At 36.9% G+C, this 25,179-nt stretch overlaps 1 non-coding gene across 1 annotated transcript in view; it reads right to left on the bottom strand.

Annotated features, from left to right (window-relative positions):
* Positions 1-5,400: 5,400 nt before the first annotated feature.
* The window catches only part of LOC102487693 (uncharacterized), a 43,794-nt gene continuing 24,015 nt past the window's right edge, over positions 5,401-25,179 (bottom strand). Inside the window, exon 3 of the transcript XR_003550017.1 lies at positions 5,401-5,456. This is a non-coding gene — a transcript (uncharacterized LOC102487693). The remainder of the gene's footprint in view (positions 5,457-25,179) is intronic.

The following is a 25,179-nucleotide window of genomic DNA, read 5'->3' on the forward strand; positions in this document are numbered from 1 at the left end:
GGGGGGGAGAGGTTTTTGCTATAGGGTGCATGTGCTCATCAGAAAGATAGAGACAGAGAGATAGAAAGTGAGAAATCACTCCCCCCTCCCCAGGGGTGATGGGCATGCCACAATACCTTCTCATCCATTCTCCTTTCGGTATCTTGGGCATGCATGCGCATGTGCCTGGTGTGAGTTTAAGCCACTGGGTCCAGGACTCGAACCGTGGTTGACTACATGGGAGTCTATCATCATAGCCATTACGCCAACTGCTGGTCCCTGAATATTCTAAATTCTTTTTCAGATATTTCTACGAGTTCCATTTTACTGTCCGTGGAAGAGGAGTTAGTCTTTTCCCTTAGAGGAGAGGTATTTTCTTGGTTTCTTATAATTCTTGTGCCTATACAGTGATTTCTAGTCATCTGATGGGTTATACATTTCTTCCTAATTTCTTGACATTCAATCCGACCATTCAGAAGCATGCAAGAGGAAGTGCTCTGTAACCTCCCTGCCATTCCATTTTTCTCCCTTTGTGTCACAGATTCAGTGGGAATTGAGGAATATTTGGACCCTAATAATAGTCAGATGTTTGGCTATGGTTCATGTAGACCTGTCTAGATAGTCAGAACATGAAGGCTGAGCAGCAAGGTGATGAAAGTAAAGAAAAAGGAAAAGAAACAAAAAAAGAGAAAGAAGAAAAACAAAAAGTCAACAACAAAAAGCAATAGTTTACAGCTCCAATGGGAGAGTCTTCTCTGAAGGCCTGTGGTTTTTGCCTTTCCTAAATGCGAAGGAGGGAAAGGGGCAAATTAGCAAAATAAAGGAGGATCTGAGAATCAAGAAAATATTTTATCTTAAAAAATTATTTTAAAAATGAAAAATAAATTAAAAGACAGAAAGACAGAGACAGAGAGAAGGATACAGGGGTGCCCTACCACTCTGGAATGGGGTCTGGAGGATGAAGTTTTGGCATACAATCTTCATTAGTCTTAGTCCCTGAAAGCAGGGGTTCACAGCTCCAATCAGAAGGTATTACTTTTCTAGCACTGAAGTCTGGTGCTAGGCTCAGCACGGTGCCAGCCAGGCCTCACAGGACCTTCAGTGTCCACAGCTTTTATTGGAGTGCCTTTATTTAAGTATGGTTGACTGCCCACTTGTCTGATCTCAGTCTCCAGTCCCTCTGGAAATCTCACTGATACTGTGTGATATAAAGTCCTTCTCCCAAATCACATTGTTAATTATCTGGCTTACCCAAAGCCAGCAGGCAAGAAAAGACACTCCTATCAGGCCACTACAAGGGCTTAGCGATTACCACCAGAAGAAGCTAAGGGCAAAGCCCAACTCTCTCTATTCCCATAGGCCAGACTAAATTCTTTAGTAGGTAGGAAATTATAATGGTGATTGACTTTTCAGATACTATTATAAGTGTTTGTTGATATGTATGTCTACTATAATAGGGATGAGATTCTTGAGTTCAGAGTCTATGCAACATGAAATGTCTGCGTGCTGGATAAACAAGATTAAAGGAATCCTGTGTTTGGTATACACAATACACAATATAGGAGCCTCAAATGCCTCAGGCTAGGAAATGTGGTTTTAAATATTTGAAAAATGTGTATTAGTCTTTCAACTTCTCTTGGTCCGACAATGAGCAAAAGTTTTTATTTTATCAGTAGGAAAGTCCCTGGAAGATTACTGCTCTGAAGAATCCCTGCTCTAAGTCTTTAGTGAAAGATGTACTCAAGGATTTATTAGACTTCAGAAGGGCATAGTTCTCCAAAGTGAAGGCTTGTTGCCCAAACCAATGCATATCTGACTAGAGAAGAAAATAAGTGAATTGTAAAACGTTTCATAGTTTGACAGGCTTCTGATTTACCTCAGCACAAAGGAAGATTAAAACAGCCCTCAAAGAAAAATGTCATCTTATTTGTTTGACTAGCAGACTTATTCTAACCACTTGTCTCCCTCATTACCACTGGAAAAATAAAGGAATAGCTGAAAATAAAAACATAAAAGAATATGAATAAAAGGTCAGAATTAAATAGATATATCAGAATTTCTTTTGATGTTACAAACTTAAATTATGTCAACAAATAGATATAAACACTATTAGGTAACCAAAATATGCAATATTTAAAGATATTAGGAAAAAAGACATAATAGAAAGAAAAAGAATCACCATTCCTGTAAATCTATCAATAGTATTAAATCTATGTACTCACTTACAACATACCATTCTGTCTATTACACATTCTCCATCTAGAGTCATTTTTAAAACTATTATTTATACAATTGCTATACATAATTTAGATTTTAAAGAGAATTTACCCAGCATGATAGAGTCATTTCTTTTTCTTTTCCCTATAGAACATGTTATAAGGATGAAATAAAGTAAAGTCCCTTATGCTTTCATTTTAAGTTGTTTGGGATACAGTTTTCACTCTCAGAAAGCAAGGCAGTTAGTAAAAAAAAATTAAAATGCTGCATTTTTTGAAAATGGGAGTACGACCCTACACAACTTGAGTACAGGAAGCCATGTCAATTATTTTATGAAAAAGTGCTATGGTGGTGGCACCTTGATCACTTCACTGAGGTCCTCTGACTTGACCTGCTAGAGTACATCTTTGACAATCTTGAGGCAGCTTTGTTAGGTCCAAGATGTGACCTTTAATAAAGCTCTTTGCATTATTGATTTTTAGTCTTTATACTAGGAATTATGCATTCTGCATTTATTATCGTGTTCTCAGAGTTACTTTTTTCCCACTTCATGTATTATTTGAGAATCTTATCAGGGTCCAATTTCATTTACTCCACAGTTCTTAATGCAATTGTTACCACAAATTTTAGTATTGTAACTATGACAAAATAAGGGATTTTATTTTAATTTTAGCAGTCAGTATTCTTTTAAAGGAGTTGAGAGAAGAAAGAGAGAAAAACGTTTATATTCATCCACACATTTACATATTGGGTGTTCTCATTCTTTCTGGTTGATTCATGGTCCCCTACAGTCCCATTCCCATTAGCCTTCACAGTTCTAGTAGTGCAGATGTGCTGGAGATAAACGTTCATTTCTAACCTATCTGAAAAATCTCTTCGTTTATCTTTATTGTGAAGGATACCTTTCATTGTATATATTTTGGTTAATTTGCTTGTTTTTTTTTCTCCTAGTTTTTTAAAAATATATCATTCCATATTCTTCTGATTTATATTTTTCTGATGATAACTTCAGCCATCATTTGTCTCTTTGTATGTGATTACATGTATTCTATGAGTAGTTTACCTATAGTTTCTCATGTGCCTGGGTGTGCTTAAGCTTATATTTTCCCTGCTTGAGATTTTCTAAGTTTCTCAGATATGTAAATGAATGTTTTCACAAAATTTTGGAAATTTGTAGTTACTATTTACTTTTGCTCTATTAATTTCTTTTTCTTTTTGCCAGAGGACATGTGTACTCAGAGTGACTTGGAAAGGGGAAAGCACCATCACAGAGAACGGGTATACCACAATCCCTTTTCCATTTCTCCCTCCTTTTTTAGCTTTTGGGCATACTTGTATATGCACCTGACATTTTTCTCTAGCTTCCAGGTCTGGGACTCAGACCACGTGGGCAGCCATGCAAGATACAGCAGGCTTAACCATGAGGTTATGGAGCCAACCCATGCCCCATTTGCTGCATCTTTTCCTTCTAGACCTTCAGTTACACATTTGTCAGGTTGCTTGTTGTGTTCCCCAAGATACCTGGCTCTTAATTTATTTTATAGATTTTTTTCTTTTCTTTATGCCTCCCAGACTGTATAATTTCTATTGATCTGTCTTCACATCTACTGGCCTATTCTTTATAATTGTCAACCTGCTATTAAGTCAATTGAGTGAATTTTTTGATTTGACATATATGCTGGGAGGGCGGGGAGAGTCCTTAAACTGTTTACAGAGAATGTGTTTTATGAAAAAAAATTATGCATGCATTTCAAAACTTTTTTGCACCAAAATAAACTAATTTGTTATAACATGTCCTAACAGGATCTTGCTAGAGGCACTAAGAAGGATAAGACATCAGTTTGAAAAGAGCAACATGAATGAATTCTGCTAAAATCAAAGCAAGAATAAACATCAAATATATATGACGCTTGGGTGGATGAATGATGGAATCACTGATGCTTTACAAAAAGCTTATGAGGACAATACCCCAAAGAAAGTAGTAGTTTTCAAATTGTTAACTCATTTTAAGAATGGATGAAATAATCTTGAATATGATACCTGCAGTGGTGTATTAAACATATTGATTTGCAAAGAGAAAATTAATCTCATTAGTGCCCTAATTGGCCAGCAGAAACAATAGCTAATGCCATAGACATTTCAAGTGGTTTAGCTTACATAACTCTGACTAAAAAATTAAAGTCGAGTAAACTTTCTGCTCAATGTGTGCCAAAACTCTTAGAACCAGATCAACCACAGATAAGAGCAGAGCTTTTAATAGACATTTTAAACAAGTGAGAACAAGATCCAGAAGCATTTATTCAAAGAGTTCTAGCAGAGATGACACATGCATGACTTGGCCAGTATAATCATAAAGAGAATGCACAAGGCAGTGGCTACCAGGAGGTAGAAGTGATCTAGTCAAAGTAAAAGTGGACCAGTCAGGAACAGCAGATGATGTAATGGTTACATCACTGGATCCTATGTAGGCAATTCGAGTCCCAGACCTGGTGGCTTAAAACTCACTCCAGGTGCACGTGTGTGCATGCCCCAAATCTCAAAAGAATAGAAGAGAAGGGATTGTGGCATGGCCATTCCCCCTAGAGGGTGATTTCTCACTTTCTGTCTCTCTGTCTCTGTCTCTCTGATGAGCTCACACACCCTATAACAAAAATCTCTCTTAACAAAAAGAAAAGTAATAAGGGACCAGTAGTTGGCGTAATGGTTATGTTGCTGGACTCCCATGTAGTTGACTGCAGTTCAAGTCCCAGATCTGGTGGCTTAAACTCACAAAGGGTGCATGTGTGGGCATGCCCAAGATCCCAAGAGGAGAATGGAGGAGAAGGGATTACAGTGTGGACATTCTCCCTGGGGGGTGGTGATTTCTCACTTTCTGTTTCTGTCTTTCTGGCAAGCACATGCACCCTATAGCAAAAACCTCTGCAAAAAAAAAAAAAAAGAAAAAAAGTAATAACAAGAGTGGACCGGTCAAGAATACAGATCATGGCAACAGTTTTTTGGAGGGATACACAAGACATTTTGCTTATTGACTTGTTCGAGGGCCAAAGAATAACATATGCTTATTATGAGAGTGTTTTGACAAAAGCAGTCAAAGCTTTAGCAGAAAAACTCTAGGAAAGTTTTACCAGAGTCTCCTCCATCCCAACAATGATCATTCCTCATTAAACAATGGTAATTTTGTTCAGTTTTCAATGGCAAATTATTAGGCATTTACCTTAAAGTCTTGATTGGTTCTTCATGACTTCTTTCAGTTTCCTAATCTGAAAAAGAAAAAGAAAAAAAACCTTAAAGGGCAATCACTTTTTTTTTTTCAATCTACAGTAAATAATGTAGAAAGTAAGCAACAAAAAACTCTATTGACATAGCTAAATTCCCAGGACCCTCAGTTCTCTGAGGATGGACTACATGTTTGGTATAATTGCTTATAAAGGTGTCTTGAACTTGATAGACCTTATGTTGAGAAACAAGGTTTATATTTTATATTTTTATCTTTTCTTAAAAGAATTATTTAACTTTATTTATTATTATTATCATTATTATTTTCCAGTTTGATCAGAGAGAGACAGAGAGAGAGAGGAAGTGAAAAAACCAAGCTACCAGGTCTGGGACTTGAACCATGGTTGGCCATGTGGGAGTCCAGCACCTTTAACCACTATGCCACCTGCTGGCCCCTTGTTTTTATCTTTTAAATTCATTTTTACACAGACTTTTAGAAGTCCTGTTGTCTGCTCTTCAGTTCTAGAAATTGAATTATTTAGTTTCCATTTCTCTGCTCACTTTTTCATCTGTTTATTTTTTATGTCCATCTTTTCTTTTGTGTCTCTGAACTTTCTTACTCTAAAGTTCTTCTCTTAAAAAAAAAAAGAGTTCTTGTCTGAAGATTATAACCTTTGGGTATTTGGAAATCTATTTCTATTGACTATATTTTTCATTCTTTTGGTACTTAATCTCTTGCTCCTTCACAAATCTATCAATAGTAAATTTTTTATTTTATGTATGACATGGTGATGATTACTGTGTCTCCATTATGTTGTCTTCTTTTAAATTGTGTTGTATTTTGCTCTGTCAGGAAGTTAAATTACTGGCAAAGCTTTGTTTTGTTTTTGTTTTTGTTTTTACGACTTGATTTGTTTATTTATTTTTTGCTAGGGCAAGTCCTAGTGCATGTCTCTTACTTTACAGTGGCCCTTATTCCATAGAGCTGGCCTTTCTGAGGTATCTACTAAATGACTGAAATACACAGTGACACTAGAACAGTACTCAAACTTCTCCCAGCACTGTAAGACCTCTCCATCTTTGTTACAGATAGCTCTGAACTAACAGCAACCCTCTGCTGGAGCTCGTAGTATCTCTTTCTATATGTGTCCTGTGTCCTTCAGTCAAGAACTGCGTCAGTGGATTTATAGAACTGCATTTCAATAGAGCCCCCTTATCTCAAGTTCCATATCCCAGAATTTCTAGCTCTTTTGTAGTTTCAAACCCTTTTATTCCCCTCTATATCTAGTGAGACTGCTAGCCTCTGCTTTGACTTCACCTCCTTGAACCATGGTTTGGAAAATGTCACCAAACAGGATGTGGCGATCACCTTGCCGTCTTTTCTAAATGATTGTTGTTCTGAGCTGTCTGTGTCCAAAGCCAAAAGACAATTGTATCATCTATTTTATCAAATTTTATAGTTTTCAAAAGGAGGGCCAGTCTAGTACTGTTTGCTTTCTCATGTTCTACAAAAGAATTCTAATTTTTCTTAGTGCATGCAGACATAGGCCAGGAAAGACTCTACGTTTCAAAGCATTAGAGACTATGCCATAGATTGCTGACAATGTATTCAGCACATAATCATTGCTCAGAGAATATAAATTCAAAATATTCAATTAAACTGAAGTTATTTGATAAGGCTGAATTTTCCTTTGCTAAGATCTCTAAAAATCCTTATTCTTTTTTGTTGAATATACAGAGTATGGCATTGGGGTTAAAATGTATTGATTTCAAGAGAATAAATATTACATAGAATTCAATTAAAAGTGAAACCTTATTACCATCTCTAGAGTTCTTAGGCTAAGTTTTTATATCATCAACATTTATGGATAAAACATAAAAATTTAATTATTTGAATAAAATTTAGTTTGCCCAATGCCCCAAATACCCATATATCTAATATCTCACTTTTTATTCACATATAGCAAAATTTGTACACAGTTCTCAGGAAAGTTTGCAAAGCTAAAATATTTCCACGAATAGATTACAATTAAAGGAAAATTTTTCCCATAAAGAAAGAGACCCAGGAGAAAATCTTTCAGTGACATATTACTTGTTGAACTGAGATGAGCAGTTAAGTAATCCTGCTTTTATGAGATCAGCTGATACTGAGTCCCTGATAACATTTCCATCAAAGTAGCCTGAAATATTATGATGAATATTCAAAATTTTACTTTTATCAGCCTTATAAAGGATGCTTTTATAATAGTTTTTTCTGCCCGTTTGATTTTGTTATAGCTTAATACAAGACTGAAAGTTGAAGAATGAATGAAAGAAAGAGAAGATATCTTCTACCAAGTCTTGAGGAAAGACGATGGGGGAGAAGAGTCTGCTCCCGAAATCTGCTATTTGTGATTCTGCTGTACATGTTTTAAAGAAAATTTAAAAATCAAAGAATGAAAGTAGACTTATGCTTACAAGTTTGTCTGCATATAAAACATTATGTTTATTACTTACAGATTGTATTTCTTCCTGAGTTCAGGAAGTAATACTAAATGAACTCTTAGTAAAATTATTCCATTACTTTTTACTCATTCTACATTTATTAAGCAGCTACTATGTAAGCCAGAAATAGTTTGTTTTCTTTATGTCAGCTATAAAGAGCAGTAAAAGAGGTGAGGATCTGCTCTTTGGGGATAATTATGGCCTTAAAGTTAATTCCATTTGCTGAAACTTTTCTACTAAGGAACAAAATTACAAATTGAGTGCTTTTTGCTTCTCCAGCCAAAACGGACTTTCTAGGTCAGCCCCATAGTGCAGTAGTTAAGCATTATATCAGGAGCTGTATGCCATATGGCTAACCAGGCTTCAAATCCAGGACCCAGCAGCTCGAGAAATATACCAAGCAAGTATGTGTGTGTCGAAAATCCTGACAAGAAGGACAAATACAAAAGGTACAAATATATGGTAATCTGGACCAGAGCAGGAGGACAGGAAGGGTCAAAAAAGTACATCCACAAAGCATCCGCAATCTGTATGTGCTACAATCCCTTCTCCTCCATTCTCCTCTGGGATCTTGGGCATGCATGCACACAAGCCCATCGTGAGTTTAAGCCACCAGATCCAGGACTCGAACAGCAGTTGACTACATGGGAGTCCAGCAACATAGCCATTACACCAACTGCTGGTCCCAGTAAATGGATTTTTTAAACAATTCTTTTTTTGAAAGAATTATTTATTTTATTTTATTTTATTTTATTTTATTTTATTTATTATTAGTAGTTTTTTTAAATTTGCTATAGGGCATGTGCACTCACCAGAGAGAATGAGAAAGCAAGCCACCAGATCTAGGACTCAAATCATGGTCAGCCATGTGGAAGACCAGTGTTCTAACCACCACGTCACCCACTGGCCTATAAGTAGGATTTAAGACCTTGAGAATGAGTGAGATCACCAAGAAAATAATGAATGTTAAGAGTCTAAGAAGATGAAGAGGAGCCAGGAGAAGAGATGCAAAATAAACAGCCAGTGTTATATGAGGAAAACTAAGAAAGCATGAGTTCTTAGAAGCCAAGTAAAAAAAATGTGTTTCAAGGCAAGTGCTATTGCCAGATTTAAAATAAAAAAAGGAGTACAATAACTCATTTTGAATTTACCATCATGGGTGTTACCTGTGACCCTAATAAGACCACTTTCAGTGGGGTGGTTGAAGCAAAGACTTAATTGGTGTGGTTTAAAAGTAGAAGAAGAGTTAAATTGGAGACATCAAGTTGGCAGTGATATTTCAAAACGCTTTCATTTTTGTTTTTTGTATTGTATAATAATAAAGAGAAATGGGAAGTATTTGTAAGAAAAAGTAGAATCAAGAGCGGGTTATTTTTAAGATGGGAAAATTCACAACTTATTTACATGCTTGTAAAAAGTATCCCCAATAGGGAAAAGAAAGAATGGAGAATTAAGGGAGAAATTGTCTTGACTATGTGATAAAGGCATTCCTTTAAAGCACAGAGTCTGGGCTTTAGATGAAGCAACAATTCATCCATAGTTATAGGAGGAAAAGTAGATAGTCATGGATGTTGGGTGAGGGTAAATGTGTGGGAGTTTGTGGATGTTTCTATGTGACTGCTTCAATTTTCTCAAGAGGCTGACAAAATGATCTTCAGCTGAGCTCAAGAGTGGTGAGGACATGTCTAGAATTTTATGAGAAAGGAGAAAAAGTGAAATAGTTATCACAAAAAATGGGATGAGTGAATATCATGAGGAAGTAGAATATAAGCATCCAGTAGGATAAAATACCCCTGCCATGGTCTGAATGTATTCTTCAAAATTTATATGCTAAGATGTAGTTGACAATGTGATAGTAGTAAGAAGTGGGGCCTTCAGAGGTAAGTCATGAGTATGAGCACTCACGAATGAGATTGGTGGCTTTCTAAAAGAGATTTGAGGGAACCGTTTCCCCTTCCACCATGTGAGATGCAACAATGAGACTCCATCTAAAGAACTCACCAGAAACTGGGACTCCAGTGCCTTACTCTTAAACTTTCCAGCTCCAAAACGGTGATAAACTTTTTTTAAAAAAAAATTTCTATAACGCAATTGTTGAGAGAGTTTGAAAAGGTATGCTAATGATGATTATCTATAGAATTCAAAAATAGAAAGTAGTTATAAAGGCCATGATGAGGGAGAAGGAGAGTCAAAAGGTATAGAATCAATGAATTGTAGGTTATGATGAGGTTGGAGGATGTTTATATTTTGGCATTTCAGTAGATGTTTTCAAATTTTTGTATGTGTTCACACACATACACACACATGTGCACATCAGTATAGCTATAGCAATATGACCAGGCAAGCTGAAATTTTACTAAGACTCAAATAACATTTGTGAGAAGGTGTAGGGTGCCAATAGTTGAAGGAAGTACAGAAACTATGTAGTTGAAAAGGCAGTTATTACCTTCAAGGAGCTAATAGTCCCAAGTAAATATAGGCATGCCAACAGACACATATATGCAGCCTTCATTAGTCTTGGAACTCCATAGATACAGTCTACTGCATACTCTAAACCATAAAGTAAGTCTGCCCTATAACTGATCTTACAACCAGAAATATCACACAGTATACCAAAGGGTCAAGAGTATTCACAAAAGTCCTTTCTAGATCTTGGCCCTGTTCTCCAAAGTGCCTCATTTGTCTGGGACCACAGAGCTTCCTCATGACAGTCTTATGCTCTTTCTCCATTTTCCCTGTTCCTCCCTTTCTGTGACTGCCAAATATCTGCTTATAACCTAGAAGAGAGTGATCCTTAACCAATTAACCATGATAAGGGAAGATTATAAGTGATCCCAGAGTCAAACACCCAGTGCTGAAGGAGTACAAAATTGTGAGTAGGCACTATATTAAATATAAATAAATCAACCCTTATCTTCAAAGATTTTACACTCTAGAAGAGACTATGATAAGTACTTACTGCTACTACTAATATGTAATCATTCAGAGTAAATCAATATGATTTGTTATGGCCAATAAAATAATAAAGCATTTTATAAGCAATATTGTGGTTCTATGATAGACCATAAACTATAGTTGCCATAATAATTTTAGACTTTAATTATTTATATCTTAATTATTTATATCTTTATGCCTTTTGTTTATAAAGAGAATATCGTAGACCTGAACATTCCTAAAATTACTCTAGTCAGTTAAAAATTATGAACTATTAACCTATGGGAGTTAAGAGGAGGGCCACTTGTTCACATTAGAATAACATAAACTGCTGCTGAATTTTTTCCCTCAAACTCCATCTCCAAGCTCTATTCTTTATTCTCAGGTCTTGAAAATTCTATTTTTGTGCTTCTGGGAATGAACTGGTACAGCTAAAAAGGCTAAAGATTAATTATTGGAAAATGAAAATGCCACCAAAACACTAACTGCAGCAAAGAAAACTCAGTTATTCATAGAAGTCAGAGTATCTTAAACTAATAGTCAAACTCATCTTTTGCCACAATTCAAAAGAGCCTAATAAGGGAAATCAGAAATGTCCTTGAGATATAAGAGAGATAGTTATTTGTACTCAAACTGATGAATAGTTGGATTAACTATTCTTAATATCTTCCCAGTACTCACCCCTATTCAGGTGGATTGAAACCACATGTTTACTATTTAAATATTTCACACCACGTCTAATGCTTGCGCCACCAAGTTCTTGAACATTATTTGATAGAATCAGTAAGAAAAGTGAGAAATGACACTTCTCTTCTAAATACAGTGGGAAAAGTACCTGGTGCACATTTAGTTTTTTTAAAACCTTGAATATATGGGTCAGCCCTGTAGCCTAGTGGTTAAGAGAGTCAGAGCCCACATGGCCAACCAAGGTTTGAATTGAGACCTTGGCAGCTTGAAAAACACTCTCAGCACACATGCATGTGTGCCCCAAATCCCAAAAGGATGCAGAAATGGAAAAGAAGAGATTGTGGCATAACCATGCACGTTTGGGAGCTCTGTGACTTCTCATCTCTCTTTAGTGATTACTTGTCCCCTCTGGCAATTAAAAAAAAAAAAAACAGAAACAAAAACAAACAAACAAAAAAAGAAACGCTGAGTGTAGAACATAAGAGATTGATTAAATCCATCTTTTTATTCTCTCTTCCTAAATATTTTAAAGTACTCTGCTGTGAGGATTGGAACACAGACCAAAATCCCCATTTATGGATTCATGGTATTGTAGAAAGAACATGTGACCAGAGGGAAGAAGCCTAGATTGTCATGACAACTTACTGGAGGAACTTGAGTAAGCCAAAACCTATTGGGTCTTAAGTATTTACATCTCTATAAAAATTCTATGCTCTGGCATTTTCATTTGTGTTCTTTTTTTTTTTTAGAGAGAGAGATTTTTGGTATAGGGCATGTGTACTCGCCAGAGAGACAGAGAGAGACAGAGAGACAGAAAGTGAGACATTGCCTCCCCCGGGAGAATGGCCACACCTCAATCTCTTCTTTTTCATTCTTCTCTAGGGTCTTGGGCACCCATGCACATATGCCCAGTGTGAGTTTTAAGCCACTGAGTCCAAGATTCAAACAATAGTCAATTACGTGGGAACCCAGTGACCTAACCATTGCATCATCTGTTGGCCCTTGTTACTGTTTTTTGAAATAAAGGACAAAGGTATGTGTGAATAAGTGAATTTTGACTCATATATTACAAAACAATATCTTTCCTTTTTAGATTTTTTTGCCATAAGGCACATGTCCTCACCAGAGGGGTGTAGAGGGGGTGAGAAATCATCCCTGGGGTAGCAGGGATTTTGGTTATGCATGCACACATGCCTGGCTTGTTTTCAATTCACAAGGTCTAGGACTCTAACCACAGAGTTGGCCATGTGGAATCCAGCACCTGTTTTCTTTCTTTCTTTTTTTTTTTTAAGAGGTTTTTGCTATAGGGGGGGGGCGCTCGCCAGACAGACAGAGGGACAGAAAGTGAGAAATCACCCCCCAAGGGGATCACCACACTGCAATCCCTTCTCCTCCATTCTCCTCTCAGGATCTTGGGCATGCACACACACTCACCCAGCATGAGTTAGTCCAGCGACATAGCCATTACGCTAACTGCTGGTCCCTGGAATCTAGCACCTTAACCACCATATCACGTGCTAGTCCACAAAACATTATCTTAATGGAAGACCTTCAGTTGTCTAGGAACAGATTTATTTGGTTTATCGAATCATTACTATGTTCTTTGAGCCATTACTGTATCATTTCATTTCTGTAAGGAAGCACTTATTAAGCACTTACTAAATACTTATTTCTACAAAAAATAAAGATTAACTTTAGACATTGTGCCTAAATTTGAGTAGTTTGGTTTTTTAATGGAGTCAGATTTTAAACACTTGAATCATTTAGAAAATAATACAGGAAAATAAGTGATTAAATCTTGAATCAAATGGCAGTTACTGTAAATAAAAGAACATCAACATTGAATACAAAAATAATCAGAGAATGGAAAGAAGTGTGGGATCTAGTTTTTATGAAAACTTGGTTTCCTGTAGGAAAGAAGATTTCACTATTCAATCACTTAACTAGCCACCTAGTTATAGGAGATATTAATATAATTTAGAAGGAAGATTGTATTTTTTATGAACATAGAAGTACTTTTGGGATATCCAAGAATAGTTTTCTAGTAGATAGACTGATAAATAGATTTGTAGTTCAGAAGAACAAAGTCATGTACTTATCAGTAGAATGCCAAGTCTTAGTTTCTTGTTGAAGGGTATTGTTTTGTATATAAAATTGGGAACAGTAGGTGCTGCTGAAATGTAAAGGGAGGTACGTGGCAGAAGCATGAGGAAAGAGTCAAAGGTTTAGCATAGCTGTCTTACATTTAATCAGGCAGGGAACACAGTTATGGGAAGAGTTTATACATCAATCTGAGGCTGAAGACCATTGATTTGTGACAAAATCAATGCAATTTCTTAGATGACTTGTTTCCCAGGGATCATCTAAGTATAAGGACAGAAAAATTAGAAGTTTGAATTGAATCAAGGTTGTAGTATCACCAGGTAAAAGAACAAAAATTAGGGTATTTGAGAGTAAAACAAAAGAAATACTAGGTTATGGATAATTAAGTCTTGACTTTGAATCATGTCAAGAAGTGCAGCTGGTAGGAAACTGATCAATTGTGAGACAAAGGTGGGGAGAGAACTGTCAAGGTCAAAGGCCAGGTATAGTGTGAGTGCAAACATGAAGGAACTGGAAGGACACAAGATTATTGACAACAGAGAAATCTGCAGGTGTTTAAGACTTTAAAAGTAGAAGACATTTGGTGTTATGGCTTGGATGATGGTTTGTCTCCCAAAGTTTCATGTTTTAGAATTTGATGGAAAGTGGTGATGCTTAGTCAGCAGTAACTAGAGCCACATTCCCCCGAGTAGATTAATGATATTTCATTAGACCTCGTGAATTTTTTTTTTTGGAGAGGTTTTCACTATAGGGCCCGTGCACTTGCCAAACAGACAGAGAGAGACAGAGAGACAGAAAGAGAGAAATCACCCCCCAGGGAGGATGGTCACGCTGCAATCCCTTCTCCTCCATTCTCCTCTCGGGATCTTGGGCACGCACGCACACACGCCTGGCGTGAGTTTTAAGCCACCGGGTCTGAGACGCGAATCGTGGTTGACTATGTGGGAGTCCAGAGACATAGCCATTACGCTAACTGCTGGTTCCCTAGACCTTGTGAATTTTAAATCTCATGAGAAGAGGTTAGTTCTCATGTGAGCTGGATGCTATAAAAGAGAGCAACCTGCTCGTTCTGTGTACAAGCCTGCCAGCCCATGTGCTTGCATTGGTCATACTATAGACCTAGGCCTTTGGACTTTCCAGCCATCAGAATTGTGAATTTGTAAATAAACCTTTCTTTCTTTCTATTTTTTTTTTTAATTATAAAATCACTCAGGCTCAGGTGTTTCTGTTACCATTGTAAAAATAAACTACGACACTTGGAGCACCTACAGCACGGTTTAGGGTGACAAGAGTTTTAAAAAAGCAAAAATCATTGACAAGGATGCAGAGTGTCTCATCCACGCAGTCACTAAAAGTACAGGTGAGTAGGACAAAAATGGAGACTTAGCCAAGTGCCCAGGTCTTTAATAATCTCAGACAAGGCATGATGTAAACCTGTGTGCTGATTCTTGGGCAGGTCAAGAGAGTAGAAACAACAATTCCAGGAATAAGGAGCTTCAAGAACATTAGCACCATCACTAGAGAAGTACAAGTAGAACGAAATGGACATCTCTTACATTTTTGACCTCTGACTGGTACATGAAATATTTTGCAGGAGAGAGCTGAATATTTTGACTGAAATCAAGAGTTTGCATCATATGCCTGTTCCATGAGTTCATCCAATCTTTGTCCTCAGTGTCTCAGATAATTAAGAATTAAATCTATATTCGGACTTTCCATGCAGTCTTTTTTATTAAATCCTGAATTCAGAGATGCTCAAATATGGAAAATCTGTAAGAATTGATGAAATATGTTCATACTACATTGCTATTTCAATCAGTTTACTTTCTTCTCTACAAATTACATATGTTTTCTAACTTCACATATAAATGGTTAATTCAGCATATGTACATGAATAAGAGAACACATGCTTTTAATTATTATTCAAAAAAATGTAAATGGTAAACCAATTTCTTTCAGGTCAAGCTGGTACACAATATGGATTTTTTTTCTCAGCCATTTCCCTAATGCCAGGAAGACTTTGATCTGCATAGCTTTTTCTTTTTTGCTTCAAGTAAGAATTGCAAGATGAGCAAATTTTTTTATTGTTGCTTGCCTACTAAATTACAATCAATTTAGCAATTTGGAAACACTATTAGAAAATTTTAAAAGCCATTTTTCAAAGTGACAGAGATATGTGCACTTTTATACATGCTATAAAAAGGCTGACTTATTTTCCATGTTCTCTATTTACCACAATTTGTTTTTGATTCACTAAACAAACATTCCTTTTTGTTCTTATACTTATTTCTTGTCTCTACTTTTTATTTCATATAATAAAACTTTCAGGTTACTAGAACTAAGTCCTTAGTTTAGAGAAATATATATATATATTTTCGAGATATATAAAAATATGATGAAAGAAAAGGAAATGCTATGTGAAGGCTGGGGAAAAGAAATGAGAATAAACATTAAGCAAATTTAAATCCGCCAAGACTCTTTATGAGCAAGTGCTTTATGTAACAAGCTAAAAATAACTGGTACCTTCAATCAGCAAACATAAAGTATAGGAGACAATGAAACCACAAATTTGAGAAAACGGCTGCTCAAACAAAGCACTTGGGCCCAGTCCTTGTAGGTAGCTCTGGGTTACTCTTTGTGAATGGGTGGAGGTGCCTATAAGGTGAGAGAACCAGGAAGAACATGGGAAGCATGATTCTGCCATTGAAAAACTTTAGTCACACTATATAGTATGTTAATCTCACTTCTCACAATTAGTTAATGTTTATTTCCTTTAACCTCAAGACTACAAAGATTTGATCCAGAATTTTTCTGAATAATAATATTGCAAAAAGCTCTTTTGTGTCCAATTTTGTTTTATGCCTCCAAATTTCTTTTCTTTCTTCTTCCTTTTTTTTTTGGTAGGTTTTTGCCATTGGGTGTGCTGCTCACTGGAGAGAAGACACAAATAGAGAGAGAGAAAGTAAAAAAATCAGCCTGTAGAGGGTGGGATGGGGATGGCCACGCTGCAATCTCTTCTTCTCCAACCTCCTCTCAGTATTCTGGGCACGCATGTACACATGCTCAGTGTACTTTTCAAGCCACTGGGTCTGGAACTCAAACTACAATTGCCCATGTGGGAGTCTTTATAGTTGATATATCATAGTTCTACATATTCACGGGATACAGAACAGGCTCTCAATACTTGAATACAATGAAATGATAAAATCAGGACAATAAGCACATTCACTGTCTCAGAAATTTAGCATTACTTTGTGATCATCCAAAATCCTCCCTCTTAGTTATTTTGAACTATACATTAAAATGTCATCTACTATAGTTACTGTTAGGTCATAGCACTTTGGAACTCCTTCCACTTATCTACTTGCTCTTTTGTATCTATTAACCGAATTCTTCCTATCCTCCTCATCTTCCTCCCCTTCCCAGATTTCGATATCCACTGCTTCTTTCTCCATCTCAATGCAATCAAATCTCTTAGCTTAGCTCCTATTAAGTGAGAATATTCAGTATCTGCTTTAAGTGTCAGCCTTCATTTAGTTAGCATTATTTCTTTCATTTTTTGTCTGTGCTTCTGAAAATGACATAATTTCATCATTTTTATGGCCAAATAGTATTCCATTGTGTATATTAATAGATACCACATATTCTCCCTTTATTCAATTGTCAGGCACTTAAGTTGGATCCATATTTTAGCTATTTTGCAGTAACAATAATAAACAGCATTTAGTATGATCCTGGGTTGGTACTCTATCTACCCATTTGAAGCAAATTCAGCATAAAGGTATCTTCATTCTGTTTTTTAAGCAGATAACTTGGGAAGGGATCAGACTGGCATTTACTATGCATCTATGATGTCATAAGCAACAATTAAGGCATTCAAATGTTTATTTTATGTTCTTCCATGGTACCTATTTCTTCGGTGAACATTTTAGAGTTTGTCTGATGCAACTGAGCAGATTATGACTGGGGGGTTCTGGTTTCTTCTGGGGCTGACATACAAATGTGGGATTCAAGTTTCTAAGCAGATTTGGAATCTGATTGAGGAAACAGATTTTAGGAGCAGAAATATGTTCTTTTCCCCTGAGTTCCTTCTGAGACCAAGTGGAGAGGAGAGTCTCTATAGCAGGTTCTATGGAATGCTAAGCTATAAAAGATACTCCCTTTAAAAAAAAAAAAAAAAGAAAAGAAAAAAGATTCTGTAGTTAATTTGTAAACACATCATACCATATCCCCCTCCTGGCATCAATTAGCATATTGAATGCAAATTAACATATTGAAGGCTCAAAGTAGCACTAGAGGGGAAAAAAACCCTGTCAACCTTAAAAAAAAAATCTAAACATTTTCTAAGCTCCTTCATCTTGGAAGCCCTTCTGTATGTAACTCATATTTTCTGCAAACCAAACAGATGGTCTTATAATAAAATCTCTCACAAAAAGAAAGCATGGTGGATCCTATGTTTCAAATTCACACGTATGAATTATTTGCATTATTGATCTCTTGATTATACACAGGCTAATTAATTAAAACCATTAAATCACTCCAAATATTTTAGGATTTTCATTTTTTACTAAATGTCCATTAAAACCATTAAATCACTCCAAATATTTTATGATTGTCATTTTTTACTAAAAGTCTATTACAATAAAATGAACAAATAGCTGAGTATACCAGACTTCCTAAGCCCACACATTCTTCAGTTATTAGCCTATTTCAAGCAAAAGCTTGAAAAGGCCTTCTTATTTTTTCCAAGTTTCAGAATGAAAGCTTTGTTCAGGTGTCTAACACAGTGCTAGAAATTCTAGTTTTGCAGGAGAGAATGGTGAGAGTAGAGGCAAAACTATTTCAGCAAAAATCATGATAATATCTTTTGGTTGGAACGTTGAAGCAACACTAAATTACTTACCACAAACTTAATGAAAACACAACTAATATCAGTGTGTGTGTGTATGTGTGTGTATGTGTGTATTATATGTATACATACATAGTCATTAAGAAAGTTATGACGTATTTTTCTATGTCTTCCTCTGCAAAAATTAGTCATGACTTTTCTGATGACCCTATATATGATCCACACACACACGCATATATATATATATATATATAGAGAGAGAGAGAGAGAGAGAGAGAGAGAGTGAGAGAGAGAGAGAGCACACTGTTGTGATCCTCCAGTCTCAGCTATTCTCTTCTCAGTTGTAACTAATAGTTGTTTGAACATACTATCATCTCTACTCTGTGTATTAAGTGTGTGTATATATATATGTGTGTGTGTGTGTGTGTGTGTGTGTATGTGTGTGTGTGTGTATGTGGCTGTTGTGACCTTCTAGTCTCAGTCTTCCAGCTCAGACCTGCATGTGCCATTGCACCCAATTCAGTCAAACAAGGTCTTGCTATGTTGCCCAGCCCAACTTCAAATTTAAGATCTTCCTGTCTCAGTTTCCAGGGTCACTGAGGTTACGGACTCACACTGCTGTCCCTGGTCTTTAGGTTGGACTGCATGATAAGCTCAGGATGCTCATGTGGTCCCAGCATATGGAGTACACTGTCCTAGCAATGCAGCCTCTGAGGCTGGGCCTCTCTGCTGGCTATATTGTTCAACCTCCCTCATCCTTTCATTTTATTTTCCTCATTTAGTGAATTCAATGAAACAGAAAATTGTCCAGCACAAGGTAAATTTTCACCAACTTTTCTCCTAAAAGGTAATGACAAGCAGAATATTCCATCTACTGCTAGAGATATCATGACTTAGAAAAGCTACAGGGATAGTGTTTGGCATGATTTGACTTCCCTATTATACCTGCCTAAATAGAAGGAGTTTATTATATGCTAACGAATATTCATCATGTATTCATTGGAACCAAATGACATGTTTTTCATAGATGATGCTTTTAGAAAAGCCTTCATAAAACCAGCATCTTTGCCAGCATAAAAATCAGTTTGCGGGACCAGACGGTAGTACAGTGGTAATATAACACTTTGTGATGTTTGACTCATTGGGAAAGGTCCTAGGTTCATATCCCAGGGCCTCTCTGTGGATGGTAGGTGCCTGCCACCTGGGCTGGCTGAGACTGGCGATGGATTGCAGTGAGTCCTCCTTGGGGTACCTCTCTCTCTCTTTGTCCTCTCTGTCCCTCTCTCATGGAAGAGTCAAATTAATACATTTTTTAAAAGTTGGGCCAACCCATGGTGTGGTGGTTAAGGTGGCTAGATCCCAGATGGTTGACCATATAGTTCAAGTCCCAGAAAAGCAACTTGAAAAAACATGCTGTGTGTGTGTGTGCATGCACAAAATCCCAAAAGGAGGGAAAAATGGAGGAAAAGGGATTGCAGCATGACCATTTCTTATAGGGGTGCAATCTTACTTTCTCTTTCTCTTTCTCTCTGTCTCGCTCCTGCAAGTGCATATACCCTCTGGAAAAATTAAAAAAAAAACTAGTCTGGTAACATAATTGATGATTTGTTCTTTTTTAAAGGTAAAGGGTGATGAATTTTAAAGAACTAAAATCAATTCCTTCTTCCTATCTCAGTGGCATATCAAAAGCAGGCAGTGGTTCATATTGGGTATAAGCACTAAGGGGGTAAATTGAAGGCAGTGCATTTTAAAACAATAATAAAGTCAAGTAAAAGTTAATGTTTTTTATTACTGCCATACACCATCAATGCTAAGCATTGTCAGTAACAAAATAATTGCAATATAATTTTTTGTTGTTTATGTTCAAACAACTGTCAGCTACAACTGAGTTTACTAATACATCTCAAAAGAGCACACTTTTTACTTATCAATAAAAACTATATTCTGGGACTGGCAGGTGGCATAGGGTTAGAGGTGCTGAATTCCCACATGGCTGACTATGGTTCAAGTCCTGAACCTGGTGGCTTGCTTTCTTACTTTCTCTCTCTCTCTTGCTCACTCTGTCCCTCTCTAGTCAAATTTAAATAAATAAATAAATAAAGTGAAATAAAATAATTATTAAAAAAAACTATATTCTAAGCTAGTTCAGAGAACTCTCAATTAATACTTTTATCCTCTAAGAGCCTGCTAAGCCTCTTTAATTCAAAAATAAAAGTTTGCCAGGGATCAGAATTATTCAGGCTTGCTTCTGACTCATTGCCTGTCTCCAAACCCTGTGGTACTACCTATTTCTGCACTTAAACCGTAGATGGGGAATGAGTAAAGATACCATCGTAGCTGTAAAGCTGAAGGAATGACATATGTGGTGTTCCTTGAATTCTGTCACTCTACCTGCAAATCATTCTCTGCACCTTGGAGGTTTCACTCTTTTGGAATTTATTTTCCTTATACCTTCTTTTGTTCTTTTAAAAAAGACATTACTATAATTAAATGACATTAACCCATAGCTTTATTTTTCTTTTTTGGACTTAATATTTAATTATGTTTTATTTATAGATAGATAATTGGTATTTCCTGGCTTTATCTTTTTTCTAGGACTTGTTTTATTTCACAATTATTACTGAAAATCACGTTATGATACAGAGGAGGGTTTATTAAAAAATGATCTGCTGTGGTTGTCAAATATGCTACTCATGCTACTCTCTCATTTGAGAAGTATCGTTCATCAACAAGTCTTTTAATAAAATGGGAGTAGGTACTGTGCTTCACAGATGGTTCAGGTAACCAGTTTCTTAAAACTATGCTTTCTGGTTCATTTTAAAAAATTATTTATTTATTCATTTATTATTATTATTATTAGTTTGATAGAGTGAGACAGAAGGTGAGAGAGAGAGGAAGTGAGAAAGAAGACACCAGATTCAGGACTTGAACCCCCATCGGCTATGTGGGAGTGTCCAGCACCTTAACCACCATGCCACCTGCTGATACCATTCATAATATACATTATGAAACAAGGACCAGGCTATTTCCTTTAGATAGACTCTTCCTTGTAGGTACGCTTTTATTTACATCTTGGTCTTAGTTCTTTGTAATGGAGTACAGGTGTAATTTTTTTTTTCAGGTGTAATTTTAAAGTGTCTATAGAAGACATTAGCAGAACATTTCTGAAATACTAACTACTAGTGGCTCTCAGGTAAGCTACTCATAGAGAGAGGAGTGAAAAACACATGCCTCTCAGGAGAGAGCTCACAAATACAAGTAAAGCGTGGAACAGAAAGATACTCTGTACATCTAGACCCTCCACACAGAGAAGGAGATTTCCATGAAGATCATCTGGAATAATGACTCTCAACCTGTGTCAGTAATACATAAATAGGATGTTCTAGTCTAAGATGACTCTTCAATCCGTTATATAAGACATATTTATACTTAAAAAATATGTTGTTTTTATGAAATTCAAATTCAACTAGGCATTCTGAATTTTATCTGGCAACCTAACCCAATCAGAACAGCACAATTAGATTGCAAATATTTAAAAACAAAATATGGGAAAATAAACCACAGATAAACTCACTCTTAAAAGTCTTACTCATCCTGGGCTAGTACTATACCACACTGGTTAAGCCCTGCACATTGGAAACCGGATGCCACATGACTGTTGTTCAAGTCCTGTCCCCAACAGCTTAGTAAAGCATGCCAGGCCCATGTGTGTACGTGCCCCAAATCTTGGTGGGATGGAGAAATGGAGGAAAAGGATTGCAGTGTGACCACACTCTGCTGAGGAGTGCTCTCTCTCTCTCTCTGCCTCTGGAAAATTTTAAAAAGTTTGTAGAAAAATGGAATTAAAGTATAAGTTTATAAAATAATAAAATAAGGGAACAGTAGATGGTGTAATGGTTATGTTGCATCATGTGCTCGACTGTGGTTCAAGTCCTGGACCTAGAGACTTAAAACTCACTCCAGGCACATGTGCATATGTGCACAAAATCCTGAGAGGAGAATGGAGGAGAAGTGATTGTGGCATGGCCATCCTCCCTGGGGGTGATTTCTCACTTTCTGTCTCTCTCTGTGTCTCTGGCGAGCACACGTGCCCTATTGCAAAAACCTCTCTAAAAAGAAGAAAATAAAAAAAAAGTAAAACAAAAAGCTATTGTCTGTATTGGTGAAACTTTTGGGATGTGTCTCCAGAATGTTGCCTATATCTATACAAAGTATACAAAAACTTTTACAATTTTTCTTATACTATCTGGTATTTCACAGAAACCCTGGTCTAGTTTAGAGATAATGAAAACATTCCACAGAGATATAGTGACCTGATCCAGATTTCTGGACAGAACTCTGTTCCTACTATAGTGCTCTATACCCCACTATAATTTGCTTTCTAACAGGCCTATAATAAAGCATGTATTAAGAGATCAGAGGCCAGCTCCATGGTGCAGCAGCCATCCAGCATTCAAGAAAAGCTGGATCCCACACAGTGACCATAGTTTGAATCCTGGACCCCATCAACCTGATACATGCTGGTCACATATGCAGGTGCTGAAGGTCCAGTGGGCTGCTAAAGAGGATTGCAGCATGACCAGAACCTGTGGAGGGTGTTCTTTGCTCTCTCTCTCTCTCTCTCTTTCTCACTCACATATGCATGTTCATGTGATCTAACAAGAATAAAGAAGAACAATATAAGCTTAGGCAACAAATTTAAATATGGAAATAATTAATATGTGCTAATTATTAGCACATTTTTTAACTTTGTATATCCTGTTAAATATTTTATATATAAAACAGAACTGTACATAAGCACTGCACATCACTGAGACACAATCTCTTCATCGATTAATCAGGATAGTTGCTACTTCAGAGAATGATTTCAGAAAATACAATAAATCCTCAGTAAATAATAACTGCTCTTATGGATTACTGTTATTATATTTTTTAGCAAAGCTAGGAGAAATCTCAAGGAGCACGTTGTCTTTTTACAACCAAGGAGGCTGAGATTAGGGTAAGTGACTTCTTTTTTATTTTTTAAAGAATTATTTTAATTTTATTTTATTCACTCATTCATTTTAATTTGACCACACACACACACACACACACACACACACACACACACACACACAAAGGGAGAGAGAGACAGAGACAGAGAAAGAAAGAAAGAGAGAGGGAAAGGGAGAAAGCAAGACACCAGGCCCAGGACTCGAACCACAGTCAACCATGTGGGAGTGTCCAGCACTTTAACCACCATGCCACCTGCTGGTCTCCCAGGGTAGATGACCTTCGTAGGGATTAGCAGCTAATTCAGAACAGACTGATGACAAAGAACTCACCAGTGATATGTGTGTGCTTCTCAGCCTTCTCTTTTCCCAAGCCCTTTATCTCCACTTCAGCTCCCAGGAACAGAGCTAATCTTGGCTCCTCTGCCCATGAGGTATGCTTTGTCTTTCCTGGGATTTTTTGCTTTCTTTGTTATTTTAATTTTATTACTTTTTTTCTGTACTTAGCCTATCTGATGGTGTGTGTGTGTGTGTGTGTGTATGTGTGCGCACGCACACACACGCACACACCTGTATGTCTGTGTTTATCTTCCTACTCATTTCTCTGGTGCTTTTTCCCCTTATGATTCCCTAATCAATTATTGCTAAAAGGTCTGCAAGCACTAAATGAAGAGCTTCAGGACTCAAATACATAAATGAAGAGCTCTAAATAATAAAAACTAAAATGGCCCTTCTATACCACACTGGCATAACAAAGCAAAATCAACTTTCTGCCTAGGTCAGAAAAGCTTAAACAAAGCAAAGTAAGACAAAGTGAAACTCTCACTGTTTGCGATGCCCCCCAGCCACCACCACCTCTGGGGATGGAAAAAAAGACATAGAACTTTCTGGGAAAGTGTGTTAAAAAAACAACAGCTTGGGGCTGGCAGGTGGCATGGTGGTTAAGGCATTGGACTCCCATATGGCCAACAGCAGTTCAAGTCCCGGACCTGGCAACTTGCTTTCTTACTATCCCTTTCTCTTATCTCTGGTTAAATTTAAAAATAAATGATAATAACAATAATAACTCCTCACCCCGTCAGCATTTTTAGTCAAGTAAATTAGGCTAATGAAAATTTCCAAAATGGCCTGGAAGCCCAGCTATAGATGCTATGTGTGGAGGCAGACCAGGCTGAGGCTACCTTCCTGAGATTGTGGGTGGTCAAGGCAGAGATTAAGAGTAAAGCTAGGGGGGCAGCAGGTGGTACAGTGGATGAGGCACTGGACTCCCACATGATCACCATGGTTTAAGTCACCAGAGGGCAGCTTGAAACTCACAACACACATGTGTACATGCAAGCCCGAGATCTAGAGAAAAGAATGGAGAAGAGATTGCAGCGTGGACATTCGCCCTGGGGAGTGATTTCTTGCTTTCTGTCTCTCATGTCTCTATGGTGAGTACACACCCTATAGTAAAGATCTATTAAAAAAAAGGGTAGTGCTAGAAGGGGATAGTCTAGGTGAGAGTTTCAGGTCTATTCTGGCAGCAGGTGGAGGGATTATTCCTTCCTACCCCTCCAGTTACCACACCATGTTGGTGCATTCCCATAGCCCTGTCAAATAGGCCTGGATAACCAATCAGGTGAGTGTGAATGGACAGGGAATAAAATAACCCACCAGAGGCAGGCACTCCGAATTAATAACTTGGAGAAAGCAACAATTCAGTGGACTTTTTTTTTT

The sequence above is a fragment of the Tupaia chinensis genome, unplaced genomic scaffold (assembly GCF_000334495.1).
Source record: "Tupaia chinensis unplaced genomic scaffold, TupChi_1.0 Scaffold000350_1, whole genome shotgun sequence".
Classification (NCBI taxonomy): domain Eukaryota; kingdom Metazoa; phylum Chordata; class Mammalia; order Scandentia; family Tupaiidae; genus Tupaia; species Tupaia belangeri.